The following is an 11,784-nucleotide window of genomic DNA, read 5'->3' as shown; positions in this document are numbered from 1 at the left end:
CAGTGTTGATAACCTCTTTGTTAGATATATTTGATAATGTCATGGCTAATATAATTTATATTTAGATTTCAGATCTTACTTAACAGGATAAATCAGTACTTAACTGTTGATCAGTACTTATACTGGAAGTCAGGACTTAAGGATATCAGTACTTATATTATCAAGAGATAATCATCAGAAGTTAGATATCAGAACTTAAGTGCTGAAGGATGATCAGAGAATGACAGTAGCTGATTAAAGGAAAGAAGATCGAGATAAACATAAGAAGAGATATGCATGAAGAAGGAATTCTGTGAAGAATGGAATACTTGGAAGAAAATATATCTGATTGATATATTTTAGGAAGCAGAATTATATTCCATATCAATTAGCGATTATCTTGTAACTGTGTAGTATATAAATACAGACATAGGGTTTACACTATAAGTGTTATCATATATTCGAGAAGATTATTCATTGTAACCCTAGAAGCTCTCGTCATATTTGTTCATCACTGAGAGGTAACAGTTCCATACTGTAACAGAGTTTATTGTTTTAACAAAGTTTGTTTTCTGTTACTTAATATATTAAAGTTCGATTTGATTGTATTATACACTGTATTCACCCCCTCTACAGTGTGTGTGACCTAACAAGTGGTATCAGAGCTTATCTGTTAACACACATACAGCTAAAGATCCAAACACAATCATGTCTGACACAGAAACTCCAACTAAGCCTACCAAAACTGAAGAACCTCCAAAGCCACAAATTCAAAGTCGGTATGAGACTATCAGGGTTCCCATACTGAGACCATCTGAATATCCCATATGGAAGGTAAGGATGACCATGTTCCTGGAAGCAACAGATCCAGAATACCTTGATAGAATCAAGGAAGGGCCTCACAAACCAACCAAGCTCGCTGTTGCAGTTGCAGGTGAAGCAGCAAAGACCGTACCAAAGGAGAAGAGTGATTATACTGCTGAAGATATAACATCAATTGCTAAGGATGCCAAGGTACGACACTTACTGCATAGTGCCATTGATAATGTAATGTCAAACAGGGTAATCAACTGCAAGACTGCTAAGGAGATATGGGATGCTCTGGAAACAAGGTGTCAGGGAACTGACACAATTAAGAAGAACAGGAAGACAATACTCACTCAAGAGTATGAACACTTTGACTCAAAGACTAATGAGTCATTGAATGATTTATATGATAGATTTGTCAAACTTTTGAATGATTTGTCATTGATTAATAAAGAGTATGATCTTGAAGATTCAAACCTTAAGTTCCTGTTAGCTCTTCCTGAATGCTGGGATTTGAAGGCAACGACAATAAGAGACAACTACAATCTTGATGAAACAACTCTTGACGAAATCTATGGAATGCTCAAGACTCATGAGCTTGAGATGGAACAAAGAAGCAAGAGGAAAGGAGGAAAGTCAAGGACAGTTGCTCTTAAAGCTGAAGAAGAATTCCCCAAAGCAGCTTCCTCAAGGAAAGACAAGGGTAAAGCTCTTGTCATAAAGTCTGAAACTGAGTCATCAAGTTCTGAAAGTGATGATGACTCAGATTCTGAAAGCTTGTCTGAGACTGATGCTGATGAGGAGATGATGAAGCTGTGTGCTCTTATGGTGAAAGGAATCACAAAGATTGCATACAGAAAGTTCAGGAAGGGAAAGAAGTTTTCCAGGAAAGGCATAAGTTCTGATAAGAATAATTTCAGAAGATCTGAAGGCAGAGGAGGAAAGTCTGACAGAGGAGATTACACCAATGTTAAATGCTATAACTGTGGTGAGAAAGGCCACATATCTCCTTATTGCAAGAAGGTAAAGGGTGACAAAGGCAAGGCTCTTGTCACAAAGCAGAAAAGCTGGACAGACACCTCAGACTCTGAAAGTGAGGAAAACTATGCATTGATGGCAAATGCTGATAAAGAAAGTGCTGAGAGCAGTTCTGAAGCTGCTGAAACAAAGGTACCTCAGACTACTTATGCTTTTCATACTGATGATATTAATGAGTTGAGAAGATATCTTAAAACCATGTTTGTTAGTTATAGAGATCAGACTTTAACATGTGAAAGATTAACTTCTGAAAATCTTGCATTTAAGAAAAGAAATGATTTCTTAGAAAAAGAGTTAGTCATGTTCCATCAAACTCAGAATGATAGAGATGATGCTTTTTATGTTAGGGATGAAGTGCTAAAAATGAATGAATCTCTAAAAACTGAGTTAGAAAAGGAAAGAGAGATTATCAGGACTTGGACTAACTCTGGCAAAACAATTCAAAATTTGCTAAGTAGTGGAAACTGGAAAGAGGGCTTAGGTTATGGAGAAGATAAGAATGATAAAGGAACTGAAGAAATTAAGCCTGTTGATAAGCAAAAGCCAAAGCTAAAACCTGTTAAGTTTGTAACTGTAAAGTCTGAAAATGAGAAATCAGAAGTTACAAAGGAATTAACTTCTGACAAACTAAAACAGGAAAAGACAGCTGAAATGAACATAGGCTTAATGACAAAGAAGCAGCTTAAGCATAAGCTGAAAGATGTTAAGAATGCAAACAAGGTAAAATCACCTAGGAAAAATAGGAATGGAAAGGAAGGTGTGAATAAAAGCAATAATTATAAACCTGTTCCTGATGCTCCTAGGAAAACATGTCATAAATGTGGAAGTTCTAACCATCTGGCTTCTTTTTGCAGGAAGAATAAGAATATTAACTCCTTACCTTCAAAATCAGGAGTTAAGAGTCAGTCTGTTAGATACAAACCACAAAATCCTTGTTTTCATTGTGGTAGTTTATGGCATTCCATTTATACTTGTAAGGAATATCATAGTTTGTACTATGATTATTATCAAATAAAACCTTCTTTGAAGAAAGTTTCTATTGTTCCTTCTAGTGTAAATTCTGATTCAAAGTCTGATAGTGTAAGTTCTGATAAGAAAAATGTTAACATAAACTCTGATGCTAAATCCGCTGTAAATGTTAACAAACCTAATAAGGCCAAAGGATCCAAGCAAGTCTGGGTCCTTAAAACTAATAATTAGTGGTCTTTGTGATTGCAGGGCAACAGGAAAAATATTCTAGTTCTGGACAGTGGATGTTCAGGACATATGACTGGAAATAAGGCCCTGCTATCAGACTTTATGGAGAAAGCTGGCCCAAGTGTTTCTTATGGAGATGGCAACATTGGAAAAACATTGGGATATGGCAATATCAATCTTGGAAATGTCATAATTAAAGAAGTAGCTCTGGTCTCAGGACTTAAACACAACCTACTGAGTATAAGTCAAATCTGTGACAGAGGTTATCATGTTGATTTCTTTGAAGAACACTGTGAAATTGTGAGTAAATCTAAAGGCAAAGTTGTTCTGAAAGGATACAGACGTGGTAACATTTATGAAGCTAAGCTTTCAACAAGTACTGATGGTTCTGCAATCTGTCTGATGAGTAGAGCATCAATTGAAGAAAGCTGGAATTGGCATAAGAAACTCTCTCATTTAAATTTCAACAATATAAATGAACTTGTCAAGAAAAATCTTGTGAGAGGACTGCCAAAGTCAGTATTTGGCCTGATGGTCTTTGTGATTCCTGTCAGAAGGCCAAACAAAGAAAATCTTCATTCAAGAGCAAGACTGAATCATCAATTCTTGAGCCTTATCATCTACTACATGTTGATCTATTTGGTCCAGTAAATGTCATGTCTATTGCAAAGAAGAAGTATGCGTTGATCATAGTGGATGAGTTCACCAGATACACATGGGTGTATTTCTTGCACACAAAAAGTGAAACTGCATCTATCTTGATTTATCATGTCAAACATCTGGATAAAATGGTCAAAGATTCTGTGAAAATTTTAAGGAGTGATAATGGCACTGAGTTCAAAAATTTGATAATGGAAGAGTTCTACAAAAACCATGGAATAAAGCAGGAATTTTCTGCTCCTGGAACTCCACAGCAAAATGGAGTTGTTGAAAGGAAGAATAGAACTCTCATTGAAGCTGCACGTACAATGCTTAAAGAAGCAAAGCTTCCAACCTATTTCTGGGCTGAAGCGGTGCAGACTGCTTGTTTTACTCAAAATGCAACACTCATTAACAAGCATGGAAAAACACCATATGAGATGGTGAAGAAAAAGAAGCCAAATCTGAAATACTTTCATGTATTTGGATGCAAGTGTTTTGTTCTCAAGACTCATCCTGAACAGCTATCAAAGTTTGATCTAAAAGCTGATGAAGGAATCTTTGTTGGATATCCACTTTCCACAAAAGCCTTCAGAGTCTATAATTTGAGAACAAAAGTGGTCATGGAATCTATCAATGTCTCTTTTGATGACAAGAAGATTACTGGTCTTGAAGATTTCATTGACCATGATCAGCTGAGATTTGAAAATGAAGACTCAAATTCTGATACTGAAAATCCTGACAGTCTAAGTCCTGATACTGTAAACTCTGATGGAATAAACTCTGATGTTATTAAAACTGTGGTGGCTACGCCAAGAGAAGATGCACCTATGCAGGGGGAGCATACTCAAGATCCTACCACAGCTCAAGAAACATCAGAACATACATCTGGCTCTTCAAGTTCTGATTCATCAAGTTCTTATAAGCCAAGTTCTGATAGTGCTGAAAATCTAAACACTGAAGAATCCAACTTAGAGAGCACAGTTTCAGGGGGAGCATCAGAAAATGAAGATAGCATGGATCATGGGGGAGCATCCAGTTCTAGAGAAAACCTTCCATCTGCAAGGAAGTGGACAAAATCACATACACCTGATTTGATAATTGGAAATCCTGATGCAGGTGTCAGAACTACAACAGGTACTTCAAATGAATGTCTCTACAATTCTTTTCTCTCTCAGACTGAGCCAAATAAAGTGGAAGAAGCTCTTCAAGATGCTGATTGGGTGCAAGCAATGCAGGAAGAGTTAAATGAATTTGAAAGAAACAAAGTCTGGACCCTAGTGCCAAGACCAAAGAATAGATCTGTTGTTGGTACAAAGTGGGTATTCAGAAACAAAACTGACAGTGATGGCATAATTACAAGGAATAAGGCAAGGCTGGTTGCAAAAGGATATTCTCAACATGAGGGAATTGATTATGATGAAACATTTGCACCAGTTTCTAGGTTAGAAGCCATAAGGATATTTTTGGCTTATGCTGCTCACAAAAAGTTTACTGTCTTTCAAATGGATGTGAAAAGTGCTTTTCTTAATGGAGAATTGGAGGAGGAGGTATATGTTGAACAACCTCCAGGCTTTGTAGATACCAAACATCCAGATTATGTCTACAGGCTTGATAAAGCACTTTATGGACTTAAGCAAGCTCCTAGAGCATGGTATGAGACTTTAGCTCAGTTTCTTCTGAAAAGTGGATTCAACAGAGGAACAATAGACAAAACACTGTTCTACCTCAACCATGGAAAGGACTTACTTCTGGTCCAGATTTATGTTGATGATATCATTTTTGGGTCTACAAATGACAAACTTTACAAGAAGTTTGCCAAACTAATGCAGTCAAGATATCAGATGAGTATGATGGGGGAACTTAGCTATTTTCTGGGCCTTCAAGTCAAGCAGAATGAAGAAGGCACTTTTATTTGTCAAACCAAGTACACCAGAAACTTGCTGAAGAAATTTGGAATGCAAGATTGTTCAAGTGCATCCACTCCAATGGCCACACACACTGTAGAGGGCGTGAATACAGTGTATAATAAAATCAAATCGAACTTTAATATATTAAGTAACAGAAAACAAACTTTATTGAAACAATAAACTCTGTTACAGTATGGAACTGTTACCTCTCAGTGATGAACAAATATCACGAGAGCTACTAGGGTTACAATGAATAATCTTCTCGAATATATGATAACACTTATAGTGTAAACCCTATGTCTGTGTTTATATACTACACAGTTACAAGATAATCGCTAATTGATATGGAATATAATTCTGCTTCCTAAAATATATCAATCAGATATCTTTTCTTCCAAGTATTCCATTCTTCACAGAATTCCTTCTTCATGCATATCTCTTCTTATGTTTATCTCGATCTTCTTTCCTTTAATCAGCTACTGTCCTTCTCTGATCATCCTTCAGCACTTAAGTTCTGATATCTAACTTCTGATGATTATCTCCTGATAATATAAGTACTGATATCCTTAAGTCCTGACTTCCAGTATAAGTACTGATCAACAGTTAAGTACTGATTTATCCTGTTAAGTAAGATCTGAAATCTAAACATAAATTATATTAGCCATGACATTATCAAATATATCTAACAAGCTCCCCCAACTTGTAAATTAGCATAATATACAAGTTTAACAGATATTTGATGATGTCAAAAACATTAAGTACAAATGCATGAGAATTAGACTAGATAACTACAACTTACAGTCCTTAAAACTTTACCAATATTCAACTTCTGATAACAACTTCAGTCTGTACAAATATCAGAATTTAAGCAGTTGTAGATCTTCGACTTGGCTTCATCATCTGATCTCTCTGATGTCAGGAGTTGTTCTGAGATAGTTCTTCAACAAACATTTCTCAGCATATCTGAGTTCATCAATCATTCTCCTTTTGGCATCTTTAAGCTCTGCAGTATCTTCACCAGTTTGAAAGATTGCAGCTCTGAGATCATTGATCTTTGCTTTTCTCAACTCCTGATCTAGTCTTATGACATAAGCTTTGTCAGACTCCAGATTGAATTCAAGTCCCTTAATACCAAGATATGTTCTGATCTGTGCAGTATTAGGCTTCATATCAACAATATCACCATTGTGATCTCTGTACTTTGGAACATATGTGTTGTCAGACTTAACAGAATAAAGCCTTTTCTGTCTCTGAATCTGTTCTTTTAAGTAGTTTGCAACAGTCCCTGTTATTCTGTCATCCACTTGAAGTAAGAAAAGTACATGCTCCAATTCTTCAAAATACTTCAATGGAATGGCATTTTGTCTTATATGATAAACCCTACCATCTGTCATGAAATACAACATGATGTATTCTTTCAAGTAGGTATGGTAAACCATCTGTACAGATTCCAGTTGATTCAATCTCTCAGGAGTTGCTCCAATACCTGGTTCACTCAAGGAAGTTGGATCATTGGTAGTGTTGTGTACTCTTCTTTCATCAGCACTTCCCAATCCAGTTTTATCTCTTGCTTCCTTTCCAGTAACTACTCTTGCTTCAAAACCACTTGCAGTAGTCTTCAAAGGTTGAGTTTGTTTTGCTTTAGTGAATCCTGGTAGGAGTGTCTTTGATCTATCTTCTGATATCAAGTTAACTTGAGCTATGTCAGAGGTTACTTGCTTCTTCTGAATATCAGAACTTACAATTTCTTGACTCTGAACAACTTGAGCCATATCAGAGGTTGTTTTAAGAACTTTTCTTGAAGTCAGAGCAAGATCATCCTTTTCATCAGTAATTTCTTCATCCTCAGGAGGTACATAAACCTTGATAGGTTCACCAACCTTTTCTTTACCCTTGGATCTTGGATCTATCTGTGGTTGTGATCTAGCCAATGTTGCTTCAGTATGTGTCCTTTCTTTGATCACAATGCCTTTGAGTTTTGGAAGTGACTTTTTACCAGAAGCTTCAGATTTAGATGTGACTTTCTCTGATTTAAGTCTGGCTTCTTCTTCCTTTAAACTTTCCAAGTCCATTCCTGGATTTTCCTGAAGAAATAACTGTCTTGATATTTCCTCATCAAGATCTAAAAGTTCATCAGAACTTATCCTTTTACCAGCAGCAGAACTTATTCTTTTCCCAGTATCAGAACTTGTCCTGTGACTAGCTTGTCTTGATGTGAATCCTCTACCTTGACTATGACCTCTACCCATTCCAGAGCTTCCTTGATCATCTTTTTCATTATCCTTTCCTGTCAGTGTCTTGTCAGTCTTGCATTTGGACTTAATCACTTTCTCCCCCTTTTTGGCATCAGCAGGTAGTAGAAGAGAGATAAGCAATTCCACTGAGGATTGGATTTCAGTTAGTTGTGATTGCTGAGAAGCTTGATTTTTCAGAATTTCATCAATCTGAGCTTGTTGATGATCTTGATTCTTCTCAATATAAGCAATCCTGTCAATGGTGTTGGATTTTTAACGCAGCGGGGCATGACAAAACACTTTTACACATACAAAATCCAAATAAAAGCATATAAATCGTGAATAAAAATTCGAGGGATCGAATCTAACCTTTAAAATAATTTGGAGACAACGATCAGAGATCCTTAGCAGTTGCTCCTCAAGTGTGAAGCACTCCCCCGGTATCCACCAAGAAAATGATGTTAAGGAGGAGGAAGGAGGTGGAGAGAATTGGGTTTTCCAAACTTTTTGGGTTTTCGGGTTTCGATGGGGTTAGAATAAAATAGGGTCTATAATAGTGTATTTATAGGCAAAATTTTCAGCTGAAATTTTCCCATAAATAATATTATTATTATCCCATTTATTATTCTCATTAATAATTAAAACACCTTTTAATTATTAATCCTTTTTCTAAACACTTTAGAAATAATTCTCTCTCTTGATTTAATTTCCAAAAATTAAATCCTTAATTAATAATATTAAGAACTTTTCTTAATTAATTTATAATCAATTAAATCTCATTTAATCAATTATTAAATTTGCCAATTAATTATTTATTTCTCAAATAAATAATTATTAGCCATTATTAATTAATTCCTCCACCATTAAATCATTCTCTTTTTATGGTGTGACCCTGTAGGTTCAATATTAAGCCGGTAGTAGAAATAAATAAAAAAACTATTTTATCATTATTTATATAAATTCTCTAATTTATTAAATATGCTTAATTAATTAATCACATTTATTCTACATCGTGAGGTATACTTCTCAGCATATCGCGACTATCCGGATAATATGAATTCACTGCTTAGAATATCAAGAACCTATTCAGTGAATAGTTACCGTACAATAAACTCATCCTACCCTACAATGTCCCGATTAAATACAAGGCATGGATCTCGTGTCAAGCCTATCTAATTCAATCACTTGCTTACCATTTACTATGCGTAGTTCTATGCAAATTAGAAACTCCTTTCTAATTTCATTCACTCTGGCCAGAGATTCCTGAACTAGCATAAGTGGATCAGCCTTGAACATTCGCTTCCTTCACTGGAAGGAGTAGATCCTTTATTGATCATACACTATCTTCGTTTACAAATTCCTATACCCAGAAGAGCCCTAATAATTGTCCCTGGAGACTAAGAACTAAACCAAAGCATAGTTCAGTGTACACAAGATGACTATGATGACCTCAAGTCTAAGGATACTTGTACAACTATCACTATGTGAACAACTGCTGACACGTGAGTGAACTCCATCAGTTGTTCAGCTGTGCGAGTCATGTTCAGTGAACTTATTCCATAATAAGCACCTACATACTAGCTATAGTGTCACCACACAAATATCTATGAGAACAGACATCCTTCATAATGAAGCAAGCATAGTATGTACCGATCTCTGCGGATTATTAATTACCAGTTAGTAATCCTATGACCAGGAACTATTTAAGTTTAGAGTTATCATCTTTTTAGGTCTCACTATTATGATCTCATCATAATTCATAAAAAGCTTTACTCTAAACTATGGTATATCTTATTTAAACACTTAAATAGATAGAGCCCGTAATAAAAACAAAACAAGTCTTTTATTAAAATCAATGAAATCAAAACAGATTATATAAAAAGTTATTCCTAAATCCTAATACATGATTGGACTTAGGACATATTCCTTTCAATCTCCCACTTGTACTAAATCCAATCACTCTGGTATCTAATACCCATCTTGTCTTTATGACGATCAAAGTGACTTTCAGAAAGTAGCTTTGTGAGTGGATCTGCTATGTTATTATGTGTGTCAACTCTATTTTAATACAACACAAGAAATGTTATCGCGCTCCCACTAACCCTTTTGTAGACGCATGGTTCATCTATGTTTTTGATAAAATCAAACTCTTTGATTGTCTCATCAAAATGAATGTTCCATCTTTCGAGAAGCTTACTTTAAACCACATGTGGTTCACAGCAGCTTACACACTAGGTTTTCATTTCCCTTGGAAAGAAAACCATCTAGCTATATGCCAGATCTCATAGTCGTAGTAAGCAGCATTCGCAAGCAAAATCCGAACTGATTTTAACAGGGCTACAGGTAAAAGGTTTCATCAAAGTCAATCCATTTCCTTTGTTTGAATCCTTTTGCCACAAGCCTGGCCTTAAAGGTCTCCACATGGCCATCTGCTATAATCTATCTTTTGTATACCGTATACATAAATTCCATTCTGGATTTTATGACACTTTGCCATTTTTCTGAGTCAACACTACTCATAGCCTCATTATAGGTCACAGGGTCATCATCATCAATGATCGATAACTCATTGTCATTCTCAATGACAAGGCCATAATACCTCTCAGGTTGGCGAGACACTCTCCCTGATCTATGAATGGGCTGTTCCACAAAAGGTTGTTCAGTCAGAACAGGTGTTTCCACTTGAACTGTAGTAGTTTGTGCTTCTTGAACTTCATCAAGTTCAATTTTGCTCCCACTGTTTCCTTCAAGGATAAACTCCTTTTCCAAGAGGGTAGCATGTCTGGATACAAACACCCGATGATCGGTGTAAAAGTAATACCCTAAAGTCTCTTTAGGATATCCCACAAAACTACATTTTACGGATCGATATTCCAGCTTATCTGGGTCAACTTACTTGACATAAGCTGGACATCCCCAAATCTTAACGTGTTTAAGACTCGGTTTCCTTTCTTTCCATATCTCATACGAAGTTTGAGGAACAGATTTTGGAATGCACCATATTCAGTAAATATGCTGAGGTTTCCAATGCATAACCCCATAGGAATACTGGAAGATTTGCATAGCTCATCATGGACCGAACTATGTCTAACAAAGTTCGATTTCTCCTTTCAGATACCAATCTGGAGGAGTCCAGTGGGAGACTATACCATTTACTTAGAGATAATCTAGAAACACTCCATTAAAGTATTCACCACCTCGATCTGATTGAAATGTTACAATACTATGTTTGGTTGTTTCTCCACTTCATACTTATATTCTTTTAACTTTTCAAAGGCCTCAGACTTGTGTTTCATCAAACACATATCCGAATCCAGATCTATCATCTATGAAAGTAATGAAGTATGAAAATCCACCCATGGCTTGCGTAGACATTGGTCCACATACATCTGTGTGTACCATTCCTAGCAACTTTGCAGCCCTCTCTCCATTTCCAGTAAATGGAGACTGTAGTGCCACTATAAAGTGAGATTTTCATCATCCCTTTTCTTTTATTAGTTTGTTCAATCTGAAGTAAATTATGTCACATTTATACAGACCATTATTTAAAGTACCACGTCCATAAAGAATATTATTTCTAAGAATAGAAAATTCATTATTCTCAATAATAAATGAAAATCCAGCCAAGTCTAACATGGGAATAATATTCCTCACAATCGAGGGAACAAAATAACAATTATTTAAAACATTAGTCTTGCCCGTAGGCATATGTAAATGAAATGATTCTACATCTTCAGCAGCAACTCTTGCTCCATTTCCCATCAGTAGAATCACCTCCTCTTCCTCAAGAGCCCTACTTCTCCTTGGTCCCTGCAATAAATTGCAGATTTGAGAACCACAGGAGGTATCTAATACCCAAGTAGAAATTTGATTTAATGACATATTCACTTCTATCATGAACATACCTGAATCAGAAGCGGTAGTCTCACTACCCTTCTTCTTCTTCAATTCTGCAAGGTAAGCCTTGCAGTTCCTCTTCC

The sequence above is a fragment of the Apium graveolens genome, chromosome 5, assembly GCF_009905375.1.
Source record: "Apium graveolens cultivar Ventura chromosome 5, ASM990537v1, whole genome shotgun sequence".
NCBI lineage: Eukaryota > Viridiplantae > Streptophyta > Magnoliopsida > Apiales > Apiaceae > Apium > Apium graveolens.
The sequence above is the reverse complement of the archived record's forward strand: the minus strand, read 5'-3'. Positions refer to the sequence as shown.